Here is a 12,928-nt window from a genome sequence, read left to right on the forward strand (position 1 = left end):
GTAAGTGTAGAATGGCTCGGAAGAACCAGGCAACTTTGGATCTAAGGTTCCCAAAGCTTCCCGCTGTGTTGTAGACTACACAGTCCATACAGAATTAATCGCTATCGACATCTCCATTACTTTAGCAAGCGACGGCCAGGATAGTAGAAGGTGGACTAGATGGACCTGGGTCTGTTGTTGTCCATCTGCCCTGTGATGCTATGTGTGTTTACTGTGCTCTGCAGGGTCCTCACGTACCAGCCCTCCTCGCTCCGGGTCCCCCCCGTGGACTCCAGTTTCCTGCCCCAGCTCTCGGACTACCCAGCTGCGTTCCACCACTCGACCATGTCCACACTACCCCCAGAGATACACAGTAAGCTGCCGCTGGGGCCCCTTCTCTCCCTTTCATCTCTCCCCTTCTTTCATTCATTCAGCGCCTTGGGATGTCCTCCCGATGTGAAAGGCGCCATGCAAATGTAATTTTGTATTGTATTGTGGTACAAATAGGAAGTTCTGCTGAACCTTTACAAGACACTGGTTAGGCCTCAGCTGGAGTATTGCGTCCAATTCTGGGCACCGCACTTTAGGAAGGATATCAAGGCCTTGGAGAGGATGCAGAGGAAATTTACCAGAATGGTACCAGAGATGAGGGACTTCAGTTATGTGGAGAGACTAGAGAAGCTGGGATTGTTCTCCTTAGAGCAGAGAAGGTTATGGGTAGTTTTAATAGAGGTGTTCAAAATTATGAGGGGTTTTGATAAGAGTGGAGATAGGGAGAAACTGTTTCCATTGGCAGGTGGGTCAGTAACCAGGGGACATGGATTCAAGATAATTGGCCAGAGGGGAGATGAGGAGACATTTTTTTCCACAGTTAAGGCCTGAAAGAGTGGTGGAAACAGATTCAAATTGTGGTCGCTGCTGTGCGCAATCGGTTACCACGTTCACCCACGAAAATACAGTCACTACACTTTACAGTAAATCCTGCGAAGCCCTTTTGAGACGTCCTCCCACCTACACCAAATGCAGGGATTGTTATTCTCCGCACGTGTGTGTACCTGTAATATGTATGTGCCTGTTTTTGTGTGTGTGAATAGTCGTGGTAGGAGGTGATGCCCTCTTTATCTCCCACCTTGACTTCTCCAATGCCCTTCTCACCGGTCTCACCAGCTTTGCCGCCCACACTGAACTCTGTACCCCTATCACCCCAGTCCTCGCCAGGCTCCACTTGCTCCCTATCACAGAACGGATCGAATTCAAGACCCTCTCACACGTCTACAGATCCCTTCACGCCCTCTCTACCTCTCTAACCTACCTACTCCCCACGCCCTGGCACCTCTCTACCTCTCTAACCTGCCTACTCCCCACGCCCTGGCACCTCTCTACCTCTCTAACCTGCCTACTCCCCACGCCCTGGCACCTCTCTACCTCTCTAACCTGCCTACTCCCCACTCCCTGGCACCTCTCTACCTCTCTAACCTGCCTACTCCCCACGCCCTGGCACCTCTCTACCTCTCTAACCTGCCTACTCCCCACGCCTGGCACCTCTCTACCTCTCTAACCTGCCTACTCCCCACGCCCTGGCACCTCTCTACCTCTCTAACCTGCCTACTCCCACACCTGGCACCTCTCTACCTCTCTAACCTGCCTACTCCCCACGCCCTGGCACCTCTCTACCTCTCTAACCTGCCTACCCACACCCTGGCACCTCTCTACCTCTCTAACCTGCCTACTCCCCACGCCCTGGCACCTCTCTACCTCTCTAACCTGCCTACTCCCCACGCCCTGGCACCTCCCTACCTCTCTAACCTGCCTACTCCCACGCCCTGGCACCTCCCTACCTCTCTAACCTGCCTACTCCCACGCCCTGGCACCTCTCTACCTCTCTAACCTGCCTACTCCCCACGCCCTGGCACCTCTCTACCTCTCTAACCTGCCTACTCCCCATGCCCTGGCACCTCTCTACCTCTCTCACCTGCCTACTCCCCACGCCCTGGCACCTCTCTACCTCTCTAACCTGCCTACTCCCCACGCCCTGGCACCTCTCTACCTCTCTAACCTGCCTACTCCCCACGCCCTGGCACCTCTCTACCTCTCTAACCTGCCTACTCCCCACGCTCTGGCACCTCTCTACCTCTCTAACCTGCCTACTCCCCACACCCTGGCACCTCTCTACCTCTCTAACCTGCCTACTCCCCACGCCCTGGCACCTCCCTACCTCTCTAACCTGCCTACTCCCCACGCCCTGGCACCTCCCTACCTCTCTAACCTGCCTACTCCCCACGCCCTGGCACCTCTCTACCTCTCCGAATCTGCTTACTCCCCACTCCACTACCCGCTGCCTTTGCTTGACTGGCTCTGGCCTCCTGCTTCCTCGGTCCCCACCACTCCACCATCTGCGCCCGCGTTTTCAGCCACTACGCCCCAACATTCTCCCTCAATCCCTCCGCCTTGCCCCCCCCCCCCCCCACTCCTTCCCCAGCTTCAGGTCGCGTCTAAAGACCTTCCTCTTCGCCGGCGTTTTACAGTCGCCTCCTCCCCTCTCCATGTCAGGCCGTTAAGCGCTCGGAGACGCTACCCCGTGTGAAGGGCGTGAATGCAAGTTGTTGTGTCTCTGTGTGCGGGTCTCTGTGCGGGTCTCTGTGTGGGTCTCTGTGTGGGTGTGTTTGTCTCTCTCTGGCTCTGTGTGTGTGTGTGTCTCTCTCTCTCTCTGTGACAGTGTGTGTCTATTTCTATGTCTGTGTGTGTCTATGCGTCTCTCTGGGTATAGGTGTGTGTCTTTCTCTGTGTGTCTCTCTGTGGGTGTGTGTGTGTGGGGGGGGGTCTCTGTGTGTGTGTGTGTGTGTGTCTGTCTGTCTCTGTCTGTGTGTTTGTCGGTGTGTGTCTGTGCATGTGTCTCTCTGTCTGTGTGTGGGTAGGTCTGTGTGTGTGTGTGTGTATCTGTCTCTCTGTGTGTTTCTCTCTGTGTCTGTGTGTGTGTGTCTGTGTGTGTGTCTCTCTGTGTCTGTGTGTGTGTGTCTGTGTGTGTGTGTGTGTCTGTCTCTCTGTGTCTGTGTGTGGGTAGGTCTGTGTGTGTGTGTGTCTCTCTGTGTTATTCTCTCTGTGTCTATGTGTGTGTGTGTGTGTGTGTGGGTAGGTCTGTGTGTGTGTGTGTATCTATCTCTCTGTGTCTGTCTCTCTGTGTCTGTGTGTGTGTGTCTGTGTGTGTGTGTGTCTGTGTGTGTGTCTCTCGCTGTGTCTGTGTGTGGGTAGGTCTGTGTGTGTGTGTGTCTCTCTGTGTTATTCTCTCTGTGTCTGTGTGTGTGTGTGTGTGTGTGTGGGTAGGTCTGTGTGTGTGTATGTCTCTCTGTGTCTGTGTGTGTGTGTGTGTGTCTCTCTGTGTGTGTCTCTCTGTGTCTGTGTGTGTGTGTGTTTCTCTCTGTGTCTGTGTGTGGGTAGGTCTGTGTGTGTGTGTGTGTGTGTGGGTGTGTGTGTGTGGGTCTGTGTGTGTGTGTCAGTATCTTACCTCTTGATGTAGTTTTTCCCGTTTAAGATGTGTTGGAGAAGTGTCACGATGGCAAAGGCAGAGATGAAGATAAAAAACAGGGATCGGTTCCCCAAAATGTCCTTTCCTGAGCGTTCAGAGTAACCCATTCCCTCTGTGTTTTCTGTGTCCCTGTCCCTGTGTGGGTGTGTGTGTCCCTGTGTGTGTGTGTGTCTATGTCCCTGTGTGTGTGTCTATGTCCCTGTGTGTGTGTGTGTCTATGTCCCTGTGTGTGTCTGTCCCTGTGTGAGTGTCTATGTCCCTGTGTGTGTGTCCCTGTGTGTGTGTGTCCCTGTGTGTGTCCCTGTGTGTGTGTCTATGTCCCTGTGTGTCTGTCCCTGTGTGTGTGTGTCCCTGTGTGTGTCCCTGTGTGTGTGTGTGTCCCTGTGTGTGTGTCCCTGTGTGTGTGTGTGTGTCTGTGTGTGTGTGTGGCTCTGAGCTGCTATTTAATAGACACAGACGCATTGAGCCCTTTTCACGTCCGAGCCCTCCTCTCCTCTCCTTCCCTCCCCCCCTCTCCACCCCCTCTCCTTCCCTCCCTCCCCCTCCCTCTCCTTCCCTCCCCCTCTCCCCCCTCTCCTTCCCTCCCTCCACCCTCTCCCCCTCCCTCTCCTTCCCTCCCCCCTCCCCCCCTTCCCTCCCTCCCACCCATTCCCCCCCTTCCCACCCATTCCCCCTCCCTCTCCCCCCCCCCCTCACTCACTCCTCCCCCTCCCTCTCCCTCTCTCCCTCTCCCCCCCTCCCCTCCCCCCTCTCCCCCCTTCCTCCTCCTCTCCCTCTTCCCCTCCTCCCCCCTCCCTCTCCCCTCCTCTCCCTCTTCCCTCCTCTCCCCCCCCTCCTCTCCCTCTTCCCCCCTCCTCCCCTCTCCCCCACTCCCCTCTCCCCCACTCCCCTCTCCCCCTCCTCTCCCTTTCCCCCTCTCCCCTCTCCCCCTCCTCCTCCTCTTCCTCTCCCCCCCCCTCTCCCCTCTCCCCCCCCTCACCCCTCTCCCCCCCTCACCCCTCTCCCCCCTTCCCACCCATTCCCCCCCCTCCTCTCCCCCTCCCCTCTCCCCCCCTCCCTCTCCCCCCCCCCCTCTCCAGACTGCCTCCTGTGATATGCAACTCAGTGGGAAGCTGCAGGAAGACCCCCCACAGAGCATTCCTGTGTCACAGAGACTGCAGCTCATAACCGCCTCTCTCCTCTCTCTGTGTCTCAGGTTCTCAGTGTCCGTTCAGCCCCAACAGCACCGCGATCTGGGGGGGGGGGGGGAGGTCTGTGCAGAGAGGGGGGGGTCTGTGCAGAGAGGGGGGGTCTGTGCACAGAGGGGGGGTCTGTGCAGAGAGGGGTGTCTGTGTAGAGAGGGGGGGGTCTGTGCACAGAGGGGGGGGTCTGTGCAGAGAGGGGGGGGTCTGTGTAGAGAGGGGGGGTCTGTGCACAGAGGGGGGGTCTGTGCACAGAGGGGGGGGGTCTGTGCAGAGAGGGGGGTCTGTGCACAGAGGGGGGGGTCTGTGCAGAGAGGGGGGGGGGGTCTGTGCAGAGAGGGGGGGGGGTCTGTGCACAGAGGGGGCGGGTCTGTGCACAGAGGGGGGGGTCTGTGCACAGAGGGGGGGGTCTGTGCACAGAGGGGGGGTCTGTGCAGAGAGGGGGGGGTCTGTGCACAGAGGGGGTGGGTCTGTGCACAGAGGGGTGGGTCTGTGCACAGAGGGGGGGTCTGTGCACAGAGGGGGGGGGTCTGTGCACAGAGGGGTGGGTCTGTGCACAGAGGGGGGGGTCTGTGCACAGAGGGGGGGGGTCTGTGCAGAGAGGGGGGAGTCTGTGCAGAGAGGGGGGGGGGAGTCTGTGCAGTGAGAGTGGGGTGGGGGGAAGAGTCTGTACAGAGAGTGTGGGTGGGGGGGCGGGGAGAGCCTTTACAGAGAGTGGGGGGGTCTGTACAGAGAGAGTGTGGGGGGGGGGGATGGGGAGAGTCTATACATAGAGAGAGTGGGGGGGGGGAGAGTCTGTACAGAGAGTGGGGGGGGGGAGAGTCTGTACAGAGTGGGGTGGGGGGGGGGTTAGAGAGAGACCAAATGGATTGAGTGACCAAATTATTATTTTTTTGGAGGGATTATTAGTCCTGGAAAGCGATCGGTCTATCGACTGACGACCGGGTTCCCAATTACCGCTGTAGGTAAAAATAAAAAAAAAACACCCCCAATAATGCTAATTTTCCAGATATTAAATAAAAATGGGAATTAATGTGAATTGATTGCATTGTTGCAATAATTTTTAAACCTATTCTGATATTGTAATACACTACAATTATTATAATCCTAAATATAATTATATTATTGTGTTATGTGATATTGATAATATTGTTACACCCACAAACACACTCTCATACACACCCACACACTCTCTCACACACACCCACACACACACATTCACATACACACCCACACACACTCTCACACACACCCACACACACACTCACATACACACCCACACACTCTCACACACACACCCACACACCCACACACACTCTCACACACACCCACACTCACATACACACCCACACACACTCTCACACACACACCCACACACACCCACACACACTCTCACATACACACCCACACACTCACATACACACCCACACACACTCTCACACACACCCACACACACCCACACACACTCTCACATACACACCCACACACTCACATACACACCCACACACTCACATACACACCCATTCTCACATACACACCCACAAACACTCACACATACACACCCACAAACACTCACACATACACACCCACAAACACTCTCACACATACACACCCACAAACACTCACACACATACACACACAAACAGTCGTGGATTGAGTGGCCAATTTATTATCATTTTATTTATTTATTTTTGATGAGATCATGACTCCCTCAATGCAATCCAATTGACTAACAACCTGGTTCTTACTTACTACTAGGTAAACGGAGGCATGAGGAGCAAGGAAACTTACCTGCCCAGGAACCCTGCCTACCCAGTTACTCCCTGCCCAGGAAACAAGCCGGGCTTGTGATGCGAGTGCTCGAACCACTACACTTATAATAATAATAATAATAATCCTTGCATTTGATATAGCGCTTTTCACGTCTGGAGGACGTCCCAAAGCGCTTCACAGAACACACTGTAAAGTGAATTGACTGTATATTTGTGGGCGAACGCGGCAGCCAATTGCGCACAGCAATGTCCCACAAACAGTCGTAGGTTGAAAATGACCAATTTATTATTGTTTTTTGTTTTGGAGGGATTATTATTAGGCTCTGTGTGGAGTAAGGAAACTTGCCCGAGGTTTCGCCCTCTGCCTGGGATTGAACTCAGGTCTCTCACTTGCAAAGCGAGTGCTCTAACCACTGAGCTACAGGACTCCAGTTCAGGACTCCACATACATCCCACCTACACATGGAAATTCCAGAGACAGATTGTTGGAATGGGATTTGACACTAAATTACTCAAAGCCCAACCTCCCTTCCTCTGACATTCACCTCCTCTACATGCTCAGCTACCTCAGGGCTGCTGTGTTTCCCTCAGTCTCGATGGCCCCATCAGCAGTTGAGCGTTCAGCTATTTCACCGCTAACCTCTGCACCTTCTACCCTTCTGTCTCGCCCCCCTCACCTCTGTCTCGCACCCCCCTTCACCTCTCTGCCTTGCCCCCCCCACCCCTCTGTCTCACCCCCTGCCTTGCTCCCTCTCAACCCTCTGCCTCTTCAACCGTGCTTATGGTTACCTCCCCCTCCCCTTGCTCGGTGCCAGGCTCCGCCACTGTTAAGCGCTCCGAGACACTATCCCACATGAAGGATGCAATATAAGTTGCGGTTGTTGGATTCGATCTCACTGATTCCTTTATTCGGGGTCCGACCCCCCCCCCCCCCATCTCTGTGCCGCGCTCCGAGACATTTTATTCCACGTGGAGAGTGGAGGGTGTATAACAACAGGACGGCGTTGTGGGTGCACAGTATGGATGGAAATAATCCTCAAGGATTTACCCTAATAGGCCCCTCCTGTGGCCAGTTACAGCACAGCTAAACCTCACCAAGGTTCCAATCAAGGTCACGTCAGAAAAATATCTGACGCTTCCAACGCAGTGCTGGGGAGACCTCTGCATTGGTGGAGGTGTTGTCCTTTGGATCGGGTTATAAACCAAAGTCTTGTCCGCCTGTTCCGGTGGACCTTAAAGATCCCTCGGTGCTATGTGCAAAGAGTGGGGTGGTTTTCTCTGTGTCCCGCCCAACAATCCTCCAGATAAAATTGTTTTTTCGCCTCACGGATGTTTGTGGGATAGTGGTGTTGTTGCTGGCAAAACTGGCTGTCACATTTTCCTGCAAAATTCACATAGGGTAACATTTCTGCAGTCCTGTAGCTCAGTGGTTAGTGCACTCGCCACTCGAGTGAGAGACCTGGGTTTGATTCCCGATAGGGCAAAATGTTGGGCAATTTTCCTTACTCCACACGACTCTATTTACTTAGCAGGAAGTAGGAACCCGGTTGTTAGTCGATTGGCTATCAATGGTGAGCTATACGGTTTTGACTCATTAAAATCCAGCAGTTACCCCAATACACACTCTGGGGTCCCCATGCCTTTTGGCCCCTGCCAACCTGCGCCTAATACTGAGTGGAATTAGGTAAGCAGGATACATACCTCCACATGGGGGGGGGGGGGAATGGGGGGAAGAGAGAAGTGTGCACTGCATTCCAGTCACGGGAATGTCCACATGTCGGTGGAATGCACGGAACTCTCAGTTAGTAATAATCCTTGAATTTGATATAGCGCTCATCATGTCTTTGAGTCGTCTGAAAGTGTTTCATAGAAAACTGTATTTTGTGGGAGCCAATTGGGTAGGGCATGGAAGGGTAAGACAGGGAGGGTAGGGCAGGGAAGGGCAGGGCAGGGAAGAGAAGGGTAGGGCAAGGCAGGGTAGGGCAGGGAGGGTAGGGTAGGGCAGGGAAGGGCTGGGCAGGGTAGGGCAGGGTAGAACAGGGCGGCAGGGCAGGGCAGGGTAGGGCAGGGCAGGGAAGGGTAGGGCAGGGAAGGAGGGCAGGGTAGGGTAGAGCAGGGCAGGGTAGAACAGGGCGGTAGGGCAGGGCAGGGCAGGGAAGGGAAGGGAAGGGTAGGGCAGGGAAGGGTAGGGCAGGGAAGGGTAGGGCAGGGCAGGGCTGGGCAGGGAAGGGCAAGGTAGGGCAGGGTAGCGTAGGGCAGGGTAGGGAGGGCAGGGTAGGGAGGGTAGGGTAGGGAGGGTAGGGTAGGGCAGCGCAGTATAGGGCACGGCAGGGCAGGGAAGGGCAGGCAGGGTAGGGAGGGTAGGGGAAGGTAGGGTAGGGCAGGGTAGGGGTAGGGAAGGACAGGGCAGTGTAGGGCAGGGCAGGTGGGGGAGGGGTCAGACACACACTGACCACAAACCATCATGCAGCACAGGGTGGGTGTGGGAGGGGTCACGTGGGGAGCACGTTACGTTGACGCACGACGTCAAGGCGTCGTGGCCCAGGTCTCCCGCTCCGCAAAGCCGAGTGTCCGTGAGGGAGCGCGAGAGGAGGAGGACAGTGTCCCGGTTGTAATCGGGGAACATCCGCCCACATGGTCAGTGATAATCCCCGCCGACGGCCCGAGCGGGCAGCGGGGCGTCCCGTCCGCCATCCCAGGCCGCCATTTGTGACCGATGATGCTTCGTTTTCGGGATAAACTTAACCGTCGGCGGTCGGGCGCGCGGATGGACGGACGGACGGCCGCTTCCCCGCGCGGTTCCCGGCCTCTCGCCGCCGCCGCCGCCGGAGGGGCGGGCGGGCGGTGACGACGCTGCGGCCGCTTCATCAGGAGATTGCGGTGCACCGCGCGGAAAGCTTTCGTGGTTCGGTTGCGGCGGCCCCGCGCGCGCAGGGGCGGGGAGGGGGTCGAGGTATCCAGCAATTGCCGGACCCCCCCTCCCTCAGGTCCCGCCCGCTTCCCCGCCGCTGATTGGCTGGCAGTGACGTCATTGATCACCGAGCCCCCCCTGCTTTGATTGGCTGCTCGGGGTGTCGATCAACCCCTCCGCCCCGCCCACTCAGTCTTTTGTCCATTACATTACATTTCATTGTGATTTCCTTGTGATGGTAAATGGAATAATAGGGCCTTTGAGGTCTTGACACAGTGACTTGTTATTAGATTAAACCGCATCGCGTCCCGGGGCCGAAAACCCCGGGATACAATCGGAGCCACTTGCGAGACTCTCGAGGGCGGGGGGGAGTGGGGGGGAAACTGTTCTGTTGCGTTCTTCTCCAAATATAATGCTGATAGTCCGCGCATTTGGTGTACCGCGTCTTCGAGGCGTCTCAACGCGCTTCGCAGAATAGACTGTGAAGTGAATTGACTGTATATTGGTGGGCGCGAGGCGGCCGCCAATTGCGCACAGCAGCGTCCGCCACACACGGTCGTGGATTGAGTGACCGAATTATTATTGTTGCCTTCAACTACACAGTCACTGCACTTGACAGCGGTTGCCCGTGTAAGCGTTTGGGACGTTTGGGCATTTTATAGGTGCTGTATCGCGTCAGTTTGTGAATCTCAGCGCTGGTATGAATGAATCTCAGTGACGATCGATGCTTTGTGGATTTCTGGCAGGACATTGTTCAGGAGTCAGGGCCGCACACCATTGCTCAGACTTGAGACCTGCACTTGGAAAACTGCCTGAAGGATCCAGAGGAGGATCTCGCTCGCCTCCACGTCAAGGTACAAGTTAGTGAGACACGGCTGTCAGTGCAGTACACGGCACACGCCCATCGCCATTGTGAGGGTGTCTCTCCCCGTCAATAAGTCTTTCGGTAAGCGGGGGGTGGGGGGGGCAAACCAAAACTGACAGTGGTGTGACCCTATAAATAGTGCTGTGACCCTACAAAAGGTGGTGTGACCCTGAATACAGTGGTATCAGCCCACAAGCAGTGCTGTGAGCCCACAAGCAGTGCTGTGAGCCTATAAACAGTGCTGTGACCAGGTTAGCAATGTCAGGGTGGCAGTCAGTCAGGCGAGGCCTCAGTTTAACATCCCCAGGAAACCCATCACTGAGCCCATGAGTGTCCAAACTAGAGGTTTGAGCGGAGCCGCTGGTGGGGTTGAACGCCTGCAGTTCCCGGTGTGGGTGTGTGTGTCTCCGTCGTACACTCTGCTGTGGCTGCTGAGAGAGAACGTGCAGCTCATGGGCTCCTGAGCCCTGACTAGTGGGCCTGGGGGATATAAATTGCTGCAAACAATGGATTGTACCAGTCTGGTCACCCTGCGGGTGGGGGGAGGGGGAGGGGATTCCATGTGGTGATAGTATTTCTAGCCGGTCGTCGGCTAAAGTTTAGTGGAAGGTTCACTGGGCTCAGTTGATAGCTCTCTCTCTCTCTCTCTCTCTCTCTCTCTCTCTCCCCTCTGGCTCGACTGGTTGTGTGTTGACTCCACTGTTTCTGTTAGTGACCTGTACAGTCACCTCGGCTCGGGTGGCCTCACAATGAGCACCAGAGAGCAGTCCAGTCGGACATCCATAACTCACGCTGCCCCCTGACACCACGCACAGCGGTGAAGGGCATATCATCAGTGTCTGGAGCTGCTTCACAGCTGTAACCTGTGGCTGGAATCTTCCCAGGTGGATGCGACCACTTTTGTTTCCTCCGCCCATCTCTTGGCTCTTGCCAACCTGCGCCTGATATTCTCCGGAACCAGGTAACCAGGTAACGACTGTGCATTCCATTCCAATAATCTATCTCTGGGATTTCCATGTATAGGTGGGATCCCGCACCAGGCTTCGTGACCACATCACTCCCACCCTCGCTCACCTCCACTGGCTCCCCATCCGCCAAAGGATTGAATTCAACATCCTCATCCTCACCTACAAGGCCATTCATGGCCTTGCTCCCTCCTACCTCTCCGACCTACTATCCCCCTATCTACCTGACCGTACCCTCCGTTCCTCTGGCTCTGGTCTGCTCCACATTCCCCGCCCCAACCGCCCGACCATCGGTGGCCTTCAGCCTCTCAGCCCCGAGGCTCTGGAACTCCATCCCCCAGTGCCTTCACCGCTTCCTCCCTTTCCACCTTCAAGGCCGGTCTCAAGACCTTTCTCTTTGACCGAGCCTTCAGCTCCCTCTCGACTCTCTACCCCTCCTCGCTCCCTCCCTTCCCTTCCCCTCCCTGATCCATCCCCCCTAGTAGTCCAATCCCTACCGTCCAGCGCCATTGGGCTCCTCCCGACGTGAAAGGCGCTCTATAAATGGAATCTTGTTGTTGTTGTTGTTGTTGATGCAGGGAATTCTCAGTTTGGTTTGGAGACTCTTAAACAACGGTGATGGGTTTCTGCATGTGTCAGGCACCCGGCTGACCAAAAAGAAAATTGTCTCTTCTCTTCCCACAGTGCCCGGAGCAGACGGTTGGAGGAATCTGCGTGCTTCAGCAGGAACATGGGCCTGTGTTTGCAGAGTCGGAGGTGGTTAGGATGCCCATCGCCATTGTGAGGGTGTCTCTCCCCGTCAATAAGTCTTTCGGTAAGCGGGGGGGTGGGGGGGGCAAACCAAAACTGGATCCCGCCTGACAGTGGTGTGTCCCTATAATCAGTGGTGTGACCCTACAAGCAGTGCTGTGAGCCTATAAGCAGTGCTGTGACCAGGTTAGCAATGTCAGGGTGGCAGTCAGTCAGGCGAGGCCTCAGTTTAACATCCCCAGGAAACCCATCACTGAGCCCATGAGTGTCCAAACTAGAGGTTTGAGCGGAGCCGCTGGTGGTGTTGAACGGCTGCAGTTCCCGGTGTGGGTGTGTGTGTCTCTGTCGTACACTCTGCTGTGGCTGCTGAGAGAGAACGTGCAGCTCATGGGCCCCTGAGCCCTGACTAGTGGGCCTGGGGGATATAAATTGCTGCAAACAATGAATTGTACCAGTCTGGTCACCCTGCGGGTGGGGGGAGGGGATTCCATGTGAAGTGATAGTATTTCTAGCCGGTCGTCGGCTAAAGTTTAGTGGAAGGTTCACTGGGCTCAGTTGATAGCTCTCTCTCTCTCTCTCTCTCTCTCCCCCTCTGGCTCGACTGGTTGTGTGTTGACTCCACTGTTTCTGTTAGTGACCTGTACAGTCACCTCGGCTCGGGTGGCCTCACAATGAGCACCAGAGAGCAGTCCAGTCTGACATCCATAACTCACGCTGCCCCCTGACACCACGCACAGCGGTGAAGGGCATATAATAATAATAATAATAATAATCCTTGCATTTGATGTAGCGCTTTTCACGTCGGGAGGACGTCCCAAAGCGCTTCACAGAACACACAGTAAAGTGAATTGACTGTATATTTGTGGGCGAACGCGGCAGCCAATTGCGCACAGCAATGTCCCACAAACAGTCGTAGATTGAAAATGACCAATTATTATTGTTTTTGGTTTTGGAGGATTATTATTAGGCTCTGTGTGGATAA

At 55.4% G+C, this 12,928-nt stretch overlaps 1 long non-coding RNA gene across 2 annotated transcripts; it reads left to right on the plus strand.

Annotated features, from left to right (window-relative positions):
- The first annotated feature begins 8,997 nt into the window (after window positions 1-8,997).
- Window positions 8,998-12,683, plus strand: LOC103190944. Of its 2 annotated transcripts, XR_006085203.1 has the most exons (5): window positions 8,998-9,092; window positions 10,113-10,220; window positions 10,944-11,200; window positions 11,881-12,010; window positions 12,581-12,683. It is a non-coding gene; the product is annotated as an uncharacterized LOC103190944 (long non-coding RNA). The 2 variants fall into 2 exon arrangements; XR_006085204.1 differs by lacking the exon at window positions 10,944-11,200.
- The last annotated feature ends 245 nt before the right edge of the window (window positions 12,684-12,928 follow it).

Source organism: Callorhinchus milii, unplaced genomic scaffold (assembly GCF_018977255.1).
Source record: "Callorhinchus milii isolate IMCB2004 unplaced genomic scaffold, IMCB_Cmil_1.0 Scaffold1, whole genome shotgun sequence".
NCBI lineage: Eukaryota > Metazoa > Chordata > Chondrichthyes > Chimaeriformes > Callorhinchidae > Callorhinchus > Callorhinchus milii.